The sequence below is a fragment of the Coregonus lavaretus genome (assembly GCF_964263955.1).
Source record: "Coregonus lavaretus genome assembly, chromosome: 17".
NCBI lineage: Eukaryota > Metazoa > Chordata > Actinopteri > Salmoniformes > Salmonidae > Coregonus > Coregonus lavaretus.
This window is the reverse complement of record NC_140004.1, coordinates 19396921-19409220: the sequence shown is the minus strand read 5'-3', so window position 1 is coordinate 19409220 and position 12300 is coordinate 19396921. Positions and strand designations below refer to the sequence as shown.

At 41.8% G+C, this 12300-nt stretch overlaps 1 pseudogene across 1 annotated transcript in view; it reads left to right on the top strand.

Annotated features, from left to right (window-relative positions):
* The window catches only part of LOC311145062 (transmembrane protein 132C-like), a 253835-nt pseudogene that overhangs the window by 165848 nt on the left and 75687 nt on the right, over positions 1-12300 (top strand). Inside the window, exon 5 of the transcript in view lies at positions 5964-6150. The product of the transcript in view is annotated as a transmembrane protein 132C-like (transcript). The remainder of the gene's footprint in view (positions 1-5963; positions 6151-12300) is intronic.

Below are 12300 nucleotides of genomic sequence, written 5' to 3'. Positions count from 1 at the left end.
GAAAAAGTGATTTAGGCCACTACAGTAAATCACTACTTAGAGTAATCAACATTGAATGTGTCTGGATATATGCCAACCTGTACATACTGGAATCTTTGCTCTTTGACTCTGTCTGAGTTGCGATCAAAGGGCACTCTGTATAGCTGTTTCATGCGCAGTCTGTTGCGCTTGAGGACACGATCAACAGTAGAGAGGCTGACACTGTTGATACCCTCAAAATGTAAATGGTCCTCAATGATCTTCTGCTGAATTTCGCTCAGTTTAATGGCATTGTTCTCACGGACCATATCAACAATTAGGGTCTCTTGGTGTGGGGAGAACATACCTGTCCTCCCACCCCCATGTGGCAGTCTTTCAATTCTACAAAAAGAGAACATGGAGTTACAAAAAATATACATGGAATACTAGGCCTACAAACAGTTAGACCAACCCTCCATTACAATACTACAGTACATTGGTACAGTGATGTACTGAAACATATATTCACTTACAGTATACTATGGTACAGTATATAGTATGTCATACAGTAATTGCTGTCAACATGTACATACTGTACTATAATTTCAAAAAAAGGTAATTACCTGTTCTCTTCTCTAAATCTTCGGATTATGGTGGACACAGTGAATCTACTGCTATTTGGTTGTACCCTTTGTCCAGCCTCCCTCATGTTCATACCATGGACAAGAACATGGTCAATCACAGTAGCTCTGATTTCATCAGATATTACTGTTCTTTGTCTTCGCTGACCACCTCGACCACCTCGACCTCCTCTCACACGAACTCTTCCTCTCATATTTCTATCCATTGTAGGGCCTCACAAACCAGTGCTCTCTGAACTGGCTTACTGTATATGTTCCCTCACATCATTAGCCACAAGTGTGATCAATTTTGAGTTGTTGTGTTCAAGTGGTGATACCTGTGCTCTAATTGTGTTTGACTTTTGTCACCTGTGCTCACCATTATGCAGCACGGGTGCATCACAATGAAAATGTGTTGGCAAGTTGTGTCTAAACAGGTGAAAAGTGCTTATGGTTTTGCCAAAAGAGTGATTGATTCAATCAGTGGGTTCAGGCAACTGAGCATTTGGTTCAGACAATAGGGTTTAGTGTTTTAGCAATTGAGAAAAAACTGTAGTCATATACATAATATCATTCCCATAATGCCTTTATTTAATCTATTGATGTATTACATTTGGGATGTATAGAACTTCAGTAAAGCAATTTGATGTTAGTGAACTAATGATTCCTGATATAATATGACAGGTTATCTTGCATGCGTGAGGAGCCCTCCTCTCAGAGTAAATAAGTTACTGTGAGTGTGAGTGAGTGAGTGAGTGAGTGAGTGAGTGTGAGTGTGAGTGTGAGTGTGAGTGTGAGTGTGAGTGTGAGTGTGAGTGTGAGTGTGAGTGTGAGTGTGAGTGTGACAGAGAGAGAGAGAGAGAGAGAGAGAGAGAGAGAGAGAGAGAGGAGAGAGAGAGAGAGAGAGAGAGAGAGAGAGAGAGAGAGAGAGAGAGAGAGAGAGAGAGAGAGAGAGAGAGAGAGAGAGAGAGAGAGAGAGAGAGAGAGAGAGAGAGAGAGAGAGAGAGAGAGAGAGAGAGAGAGAGAGAGAGAGAGAGAGAGAGAGAGGGAGAGAGAGGCAATATCACTGTTCCACCCGGAGGAGCATGGGAACAGCAGACTTTCAGGGTACTGTTTTCAAGCACCACTGGAGCCCTAAATTTGATTATTTTGGGGGGAGTTTGCACCCTCCCTGCAAAGCCTCCTTGTAGTGTGGTGTAGTATAGTGTAGTGCATTTATTCTACTGGCTGTGTGCAGGATATGTCCATCTCCACATCTCACACTGGCCCAAGTAAACTCATTTCCCCATCTTCACAGACTGTGTGGTGCTGTGAGTGTCTGCATCCTGGCTTCTCCATGTCCAATTTGCTATGGATGTTTTACACATGTTCATGACGAATGGAGCCAGACTTAGTTAAAAAGATTGACTTTCCCTACGTCTGACACAATCTCTTTCTCTAATGTCACAGAACCAAGAGAGGGATGGAAGTGCTTTGTCTTCAAGATCTGGAAATAGAGATATTGACACTCCAAATGTCAACCTACCCCCTCCACAGACACACACACACACCTCTGATGGTTGTGTAGCAGTGTAAGCCACAGCAGTGTAAGGGAGAGGACACAGAAGCCCCTATCACATCTCCCAGAGATTAAATGTGAGTTTCACAGTGAAACATTGGCTCTGATAATAGGACAATAGAGACAGTTTCAATTATAGTCTTCCTCTAGAGAGGACTGCAAGAAATGAATTACCTCAGGAAGGACCGTTTTATTTTTTCTGTCAGTTTATTCTCTGTGACATTGAAATCTTTATTTCTTTAAACTCCTTGGGGCTTAAAACCTAATAGCTAGCCTGCTCTTACCAAGGTGGGCTTTTGTTAGCTTTGTGTGACTGAAATAGCTCAGGTATCTCAAATGTGAGTTTCAGACCATATCAGAAGTACTAAAACAATACAACATGAACCACATACTGCTGTATGTAAAGGATTTAGTATTAAATGAGTACCTCTCTCATTGCAAATGTCAGAATGATATTTTATTATATGTGATCGCTGGGTCTTATCAATGTGTTTATTTCACCCCTGCTGGTAATGCTGTGTTGTGGCGATTGAGAGGATGAGAGGTTTGAGATGGCCTCTCCTGTGTTTAGCCTCTTCTCCTTCTCCTCTCTTCTCCATGTCAGAGTCAGGACTCTCAGTATTGTCAGGTCCCTCTCCAGCCTCCCATCTCAGCCAGTCTGCCAGATGCTCTTTCCTCACTCCTCCACAGTCTTTATCTAGCTCTTCCCCAACTTCTCACTGTTGTGCTGTTGGCTTAGCTGTCTGTCTGTGAGACCTGCCCCCCATCCCCGCCTCAGTAGAACAACACAGCCAGTTTACAGGTGATTATCAGCCCAGCCGCATAGAACACATCCAGAGGCCTTTGGTGTAATTGAATTAGAGTCCATGCTGGAAGTCTGAGAGATTGTCGGTCCCAGGGCCTGGAGGGACAGAACTGCTTCCCCTGTGATGCCTGTGATTAACAGACAGGTGTTTTGAAAAAATAGCAGATAAAACAGTCTTTACAGCCTTTCTAGTAGTTCATTGGCTAAATGAAGTAAAGTCTCTTCTCTACCAGGAACATTAGCAGCTTCAGACGTTGATTAGCTTAATTTGATCCCCCAAAAGGTGACAGACTCCATAGCAACAGTTGTCTCAATACCTTAAGTCTACTTCATTTAATTAAATGCATCACATTCTGACAGCTTACAAGGTCTATTGAATATAAGCACGTAAGACACTCACACTTTCACGCTGTATTTTAACTATATAGCACCCGTTCCTATTCAGTGACTCACAGTGAGTGTTACTATGGTGTAGAATAATGTTTTTCCAGGCTTGTCTATCCCCACCTGCATGGTAGAACCCACACCGGTCTGTCAAGTGTTAAAGGAGAAGTTTGCTTTTTTACAACCAAATCTCTGTCGCAACAAAATGGAATATAAACGTTGTGGATAAAGTTCGAATGACACAATTTCATGTACAACATTTAAAGACATGCATCACTATACTGAGAGCGTTTCTATTTCTAAAAGGACGTATTTGGGTGTTTTTGGAGCCTTCGTTCATGTTTTTTCAGAGCCCCCATACTGCACAACAAGAATGAGGAAGTTAATTGGTGGTTGGGGTAAGTTTCTCAAAAACAAGTGAAATTGCATAAAAAGTGTCTCGACCCTTCTATAATATGCCATTTACATCAAAAATTTTGATTTGGTTGTAAAAAAGCAAAATTCTTCTTTAATATGCATTACTGTTGCTGCTCACCAGGACTCATCTAACACGAGCTAGTGCTCTCATGAACAAGGTGATGTCATCAAAGTCAAAGGGCCCAAATAATATGCACATGTAACTATGTGAATTCCTCTTCTCCTAGATATTTCCTCTTTCTTCACAATCTCCTCCCATATCCTCCCCTCTCACCTCCTATCTCGTTTTCTACTGTCTTCATTATTCAAACATTTTATTGCAGTCAGATTTTTCAGTTTTCAAAATTGCAAAATTAGCAGAATGTCTGTGTTAAGGTTAAGCTCATAGAACAAAGAAAACTGTCTTCTGCCATTGTTTCTCAGGAGCTGGTGTTCTATATTCTGAGGAAATTTGAAACCTCATAAACTCCTTCATTTTCATGGCAGTTATAAAAAAATGCCACCTTTGATGCCGTAGGGAGGGCAATAATTGTAATCTCTAAATCAAAAACCTGAATGGATTCTCTGTTCCTATGCAGAAGAAGCATTTCAGTGTTTGAGTTCACATCATACCATGCACAGCCGAATCCTTCGGCTCATCAGACACTTTCATTAGTTTGACTCTGTACTTTGTATATTCTACTGTATTCTGAATATGACGTTACCAGGGGATCATGTTTGCACTGAAATCTAAGTGGGTGAGGAAACTAGGCCATTTTTCAGATTACCAGTGACACAGACCAAAGTGCAGTCCTGTGACTGTACACACCGTTCAAAGGTTTTAAACTCTGGTCAATCTGTTCATCAGTTGTCATCGTTGTTGATGACCTCAGGGCTTTTATTGGTCTTCCAACCCAAATTGGCATCTGTTTTGTCAGAGGGACTGTGGATGGAGCAGTTATGTAAGGCCAATTTCTACCATGCCACTGCTCTGACAGCCCAGCACAACCATGCTATCTCACACTGATTGCTACTCTGTTATGGAATGCCGCACAAGTTATTTGGTTGGTTGTCATTTGAAATATTTATACTCCCTTCTGTTTCTTGGAGAAATTGGGTTGTTGTGTGCTAGGACACAACAGATCACTCATTCTCTCTGAGTGAAAGTTAATAAGAGAATGGGGAGGGAGTGTGAGACTTACAAAAATCCAGGGTTCAGCAAATAAAACGCCTGGTCTATTATTCATTGTTTTCCTGTTTTCTGAGTCACATTCATAATTGAGAACATTATATATTTGCTCAGATGTCTTTTCTTGAAGTATTACGCATGTTGGTCTTTGTTCCCCACAACATTAAAAAAGGGCAAATTGATTTGAGGTCTTGGAATGTAGCTGGGAAAGTAATTAGCTTTTCTTATGTTCTGTACTGTAGGGTGCCATACTCTGTGTCATGTGCCATAGGTACTGTAGACAAACTGCCGTCATTGTCCGGAGGCCAAGCAGCACGAGGAGAGATTCAGAGAGGGTGCATATTTCTCTCTTTCTTTCTCTCTCTTTCTCTTTCTTTCTGGTCAGCCTCAAATTAAGGAGATGCTGTTTAGTGCCGCTGGGCCTCGGAGACAGTGTGTGAAATGTAATGGCCCTGAGCCCTGCCGTTTGACACGCCAGACAAGCCTAACAGATCTGGTGCCATTTCCAATCTCCTCTTGCTCCTGTGTAAAGCTGACCTTTGCTGCCTCCTGGCTATATTTAAACTCTGAGCACCAGAGACTTATGGTGTCACCGGGAAATGATATTATCAACGCTCTCCATTTGTCTGCCTTAATGCAGCCCGCCATATATTCATACTGTGCTGCTGCTGCTGCAAACAAAGGCAGTGGTTAACACCCAAGCCTTCATGTCCAGAGCAGGGGGTGATGGTTACTTGGAGCCTCCCTCTGAGATAAAGGCTCATATTTATTACTGTATAGAGCAACTGTAGCCGTATGGGCAGTATGAAGAATATCAATATAGAGCTGTGAGAAATAGCTATTAACAGTGCATATCATATCACTGACCAGAGAGTTGAACTTTTGTAGAAGCACAGTCTAAAATGTCAGGGACATTGATTTAGTCATCAGACTCCACTATTTTTAATCATTCGATTAGGACTTAGTGTTGGTAGAGCTCATGGACGGACACACTATTACTTTCTAGTAAAGTACTGATCCTCTCCCATCTCTTTCTCTCTGTCTGTGCTGCAGGTCTGAGGGGGGTGTGCAGAGGGTCCTACAGGTGGACCTGGAGGTGGACAGCTTCCTGGGTCCACTGGGCAGCCGCTGGATCACGTGGCAGGTGGAGTACCCGGGCAGCCATGCCAGCACGCAGGAGGCAGAGACAGAGATCCGACTGGCCCAGAAGGACCTGGGGGGCATTGTGCCCCTGGCCATGGTAAGTGGTGCTAGTCAGTCAGTCAGACAGTCAGTCAGTCACAATCACTATAACACACAGAGCAGATGGACTGTGCCAGAGTTCTGAAGAGCACAAAGTTCACAGCAGTGACGACGCTTCACTGAATTTTTCTATTCACAGTTTTGACTTGCAAATGAAAGTTAATAAATAAAATACTGAATGCAATAGATGTACAATCACTTACTGTACATTATTATTGTGGAGTAATATGTTTATATTTCTTGTACATTACACATCTAGATCTTAGATCTTTGATTCCTGATGTAACTACACTGATATCGCAGACCTTTAGCTCTAGTGTTTTGCCTGTGGAGTGTGTGTTTTGGCATGGAGGAGGAGTGTGTGCCTGTGGCACTCAGCAGGCCCTGTGTTGGGCCTGGAGGCTCTCTGTGTCCTGAGGCTAGGCCTGGAGGTGTGTCTCTCTCTTTAGGCTGCTGTACAGATTAGCCTCTCTATTGGGTGGATTCACCAAAGCTACTCCATTGAACTTCACAGAACATCTCTCACCTCATTTGCCTTGGCTTTCTAAACAGAGTTAGATCCAGAAAAGCAACAGAAAGATACCAGAGAGATCAATTAAGCCCACTTACAAGCATGAAATGTTGCTTGCCAGTGTTGAGATATATGATTTTCTGTAAGAACTTTATTTCTATGTTTGCGGTATGCATAATGAATGTTGTGAGTGCACTGTTGAGGATAAATAGTTCCATATTAGCAGCGCCTATAGCTACTTAATAGGTGCCTGTAGGCGGCTGTATTTAGCTGTGTTGCTGTGCTGAGAGGAATGAAGCTACTCTAACTCTTGTACCCCACAGATCAATTTCCTGGATAATTTATGCTTTTTTTTTTTTTTACAGAGGTAGAGTATAGCCATAGTTCCCTTTTCATATTCCTTTCATTCTTCTGACGTGTCAATAATGTGCCTGCCATATAAAAGGGATATTTGCACCCACGCGTTGCATTGACACAAATTATATAGAGCATTTATTTTTTTCACAGCAGTATTCCATACCTCTGTAAGGGAGCTTTATGTGGGTACGAGAATGAGCATGATATCCAAATAAGGCTCAGTCTTTTCTCTGATTATTTGCATGTACATTTGCTCATATTTTGGTATACAGTATTTGCAAAATTATAAATGATGAAATACATTTTAAGGTGTTTTTGTGGCTGTCAGAATTATAGACTGACTTTGGATCTTTGTGAAAGTACTGTACACTTCAACACCCATGTACTAATCCATCACTAATAGTGTCTGGTATTATGATTAAATCATTATACATTTTGAGTGGAATAAGGATTTATGGTTCAAGCCTGATTATAAAGGTTTTTCCATAGCGACAAAGATCCATCATAATTAACCTGCTATTAGAATAATTTGCTAAACTTGGCTAAATCAATTAGGACATAATCATTATGGTGCGAGGCTCATATGAGAAGATGGTGTATTCAAATAATTTAGAACAGATTACAGACTTGTACTGAATGGATGTGCTATGTAACCTCTGATGCTTAGTTATCCTGTCCTGATTTAGTATTCTATTCAGGAAACCTTCCATTAAGCCAGTGATGACCTTAGAAATAGATGCCCTTTCTAGTAGAAATAGATACCCATTCTAGTAATTCTATTTCTATGGTTATGACACTACGTGTAATGGGGGGACTTAACATGTCAATGCATATCTCAGGACTACACCTGGCCAATGCACGATTGACATTTCCATTGCTGATATTGACATTTTGACATGAGCAAACCATGAGGTTGACAGGATATAGGGTTGTTGGTGTCCAGCCTTACTCCAGTCCTATAATCAATAGTTTGAGAGTGAGACCCTGGCCTGTAAAGTGCAGACTCGTGTCAGACCATTTCCTTGGTCAGTATACTGGCTGCCTCTCCTTTGTGGAATGTACTGTATATTAAGGACATGACACCCTGAGTCTTCCCAACTTCTTCACCACTAAACCCCAAGATAAAAAAACAACACAAAATAGACTCACATTATGTACACAACTCAAACACACAACCTCAGACATAGGCAGAGAGCACATACAGTGGCTTGCGAAAGTATTCACCCCCCTTGGCATTTTTCCTATTTTGTTGCCTAACAACCTGGAATTAAAACAATTGGGGGGTTTGTATCATTTGATTTACATAACATGCCTACCATTTTGAAGATGCAAAATATTTTTGGGGGTAAAACAAACAAGAAATAAGACAAAAAACAGAAAACTTGAGCGTACATAACTATTCACCCCCCCCCCCCCCCCCCCCCCCAAAGTCAATACTTTGTAGAGCCACCTTTTGCAGCAATTACAGCTGCAAGTCTCTTGGGGTATGTCTCTATAAGCTTGGTACATCTAGCCACTGGGATTTTTGCCCATTCTTCAAGGCAAAACTGCTCCAGCTCCTTCAAGTTGGATGGGTTCCGCTGGTGTACAGCAATCTTTAAGTCATACCACAGATTCTCAATTGGATTGAGGTCTGGGCTTTGATTAGGCCATTCCAAGACATTTCAATGTTTCCCTTTAAACCACTCAAGTGTTGATTTAGCAGTATGCTTAGGGTCATTGTCCTGCTGGAAGGTGAACCTCCGTCCCAGTCTCATCTCTGGGTGATGAGAGGTGTTGGGTTTGCGCCAAACATAACATTTTCCTTGATGGCCAAAAAGCTCAATTGTAGTCTCATCTGACCAGAGTACCTTCTTCCATATGTTTGGGGAGTCTCCCACATGCCTTTTGGCAAACACCAAACGTGTTTGCTTATTTTTTTCTTTAAGCAATGACTTTTTTCTGGTCTCTCTTCCGTAAAGCCCAGCTCTGTGGAGTACGGCTTAAAGTGGTCCTATGGACAGATACTCCAATCTCCGCTGTTGAGCTTTGCAGCTCCTTCAGGGTTATCTTTGGTCTCTTTGTTGCCTCTCTGATTAATGCCCTCCTTGCCTGGTCCGTGAGTTTTGGTGGGCGGCCCTCTCTTGGCAGGTTTGTTGTGGTGCCATATTCTTTACATTTTTTTTATAATGGATTTAATGGTGCTCCGTGGGATGTTCAAAGTTTCTGATATTTTTTATAACCCAACCCTGATCTGTACTTCTCCACAACTTTGTCCCTGACCTGTTTTGAGAACTCCTTGGTCTTCAAGGTGCCACTTGCTTGGTGGTGCCCCTTGCTTAGTGGTGTTGCAGACTCTGGGGCCTTTCAGAACAGGTGTATATATACTGAGATCGTTTGACACTTAGATTGCACACGGGTGGACTTTATTTAACTAATTATGTGACTTCTGAAGGTAATTGGTTGCACCAGATCTTAGGGGATTCATAGCAAAGGGGGTGAATACATATGCATGCACCACTTTTCCGTTATTTATTTATTTGAATTTTTTTGTTTATGTCCATTACATGAAATCCAAATAAAAATCAATTTAAATTACAGGTTGTAATGCAACAAAATAGGAAAAATGCCAAGGGGGATGAATACTTTTGCAAGGCACTGTACAGTACCCTCACACACACACACACACACACACACACACACACACACACACACACACAGACTTGAGCATGTGTCTGTAAATGTGTTTGTGCAATCTGCATGCGTCAATGCAAGAGAAGGCAAAACAGCGAGGAAGGCTGAATTAAATTACTTGGGATCACTCTGGCATGAAAAGCCCATAGATAACTTCCTCTCCTCTCCTCTCCTCTCCTCACATCCTCCCCTCCTCAACCTACTGATGGAACAGAGGAAGTAATACATTTAAAGATATTTTTGTGAGTGCAGTGCTTGATCAGCCCCACTTCCCCCCTGCCAGTGGGAAAATAAGAACATGAACTGTGTTTCTGAGACAAAGACAGCATTACACTGTGTCTCTGTGGTAGGACAGGATAGGAGACTGGACAGAAACCTATATCAGTGACACAACAATGATGTCTTCCAGCTGTTGGTCCCTTTTGTTTGGGGATGTAGAGGGTTCACAGAGGAGAGCAGGCAGCTCTTTACAGGCCAGGTTGAATAGCATTATTATCAGTGATGGAGAGAGAGAGAGAGAGAGAGAGAGAGAGAGAGAGAGAGAGAGAGAGAGAGAGAGAGTGAGCTCTAATCTCTTTAATGGAGTTGAGTGGGGAGACTTCAGAGAGCATGCTGAAGGCATCTGTTGACACAACAGCGCTGTCACTTTGGTTAAGAAGAGGCTTTCATCTGTAATTAGGACTAATTAGGCTAATAGGCTAGATTGTCTTTTGCCATGACAGAAAAGCTGATTGAGTTTAGGCCAGAAATAATCCCTTAAACAGAAAGGGGGAATCCATAAGTGACCATGCCTTAAAGGTTATAATGTAATAAAGCTAATGATTATTAATAATGGCAAGCTTATTCAGGGTTGGATAACATTTATGGTTTATTACCTCAGTTGCTCCTCAACCCATTTACGGCATGCTCTAAATTATTGTGCCCTTGTTCTAATTGATTATTACAAAAAATGCCTTTTTATTGCACTTCCAGAGCCAAGTGATAGGGCTCTACTGTAGGTGACACCTCTGAGAGAGAAGAATGTTTTGAAAGATGAGCTCTCTTCTTTCCTCTTTGAAGCAGCCTCCTCCTGTAGCAGGGACACCTGCACGCTGCCATCTCCCTGCTCTGTTCAATGGTTTGTCACCCATTTCAAATCGTGAAGCAGGATTTCTGCAAATGCTGCAATTATTTTAAAAGCCTTTTTTTTTTAAAGGGAATTCAGAATTATCTGAGAAGAAAGAGCAGAGAAACACCTTAAAAACACTTCTCTCTCCCCTTGTCTACAGCTCTCCTTTTCTCACTTTCAGAAGAGCTTTCCTTCCCACACCTTTTTCCCTCCTACCTCCCTCTCCCCCTCTCTTCTTTCCTCCCTTCTTCTGTTTACTCCAGACAAACAGACTTTAATATACAGTAGTACCTCTCCTCACCTCCTCCCTATGGTGTCTCTCCTCTCCCCTTTAGTGGTAACTAGCTGTGCGTTTTTTGGGTCATGGATGGATCTTAAAGGCATTAATTGGAGGCTGAGCTGATTCCTCAGCAATGCAGCAGGAGGTATCTTTTACTATCCTGAAGTAATACGCTCCTGTCCAGCCCATCCTCATGATCATTACCCATGCTGCACTAATTCATTGATGAAGAGAGAGCGAGAGGACAGGGCATGCATCATATCACCACTCATATGTCTTCCTGCTCCAGCTTCGGCAGCAAACTGTGCTCACTTACACACAGCTCATTCAAACAGCATGGAGATTAGGAGAAATGAAAGGAGGGGTTTGAATTCATGTGCTTTCCGAATGGTATCGTTAAACAATACATCATCACCCTGGCCTTCTCCGGTCACTTCCTCTCCCAAATGATACAGTAATCCATCAACGATACTCAGTTGAATGTTTGGTAACACTTTACTGTAGATGTTGTTATGCATGCATTCATAATGTTTCCTTATTGATGTATTATTTTCCCACATTCATTTAATTCCTTGCACCTTAGTGCCAGGCAAGTGAAATAGCAAGAAAGTGATTTATCAAACATGTCGCCATACACACAGGTACAGTGGGGAAAAAAAGTGTTTAGTCAGCCACCAATTGTGGAAGTTCTCCCACTTAAAAATACTTATTTTCCACCATAATTTGCAAATAAATTCATTAAAAATCCTACAATGTGATTTTCAGGATTTTTTTTCCTCAATTTGTCTGTCAGAGTTGACGTGTACCTATGATGAAAATGACAGGCCTCTCTCATCTTTTTAAGTGGGAGAACTTGCACAATTGGTGTTTGACTAAATACTTTTTCCCCCCACTGTATGTGAGCAGAGCACCCTGCCAGACATGAGCACACAGACATCACAGTGAAGTTTGAAGTTTGTACACTGTTTTAATATCAGGGGCTGGGTGCAGATAGAATAATATACAACTGAATATTCCAAGTATTAAGGTATACCTGTAAGTAGAGATGTCAGATTATGTGGACAACAGATTGAAGTACTCTGGTCTCAATCAGTGTCTGAGCAGCACACAACACGATACAACAATACACTACACCATGGGTTTTGAGGGCAAAGTTTAAAAAAATTTAATTAACAATTTGCAATTGTTTATACCGATCTAAAGCGACACATAAATCCGT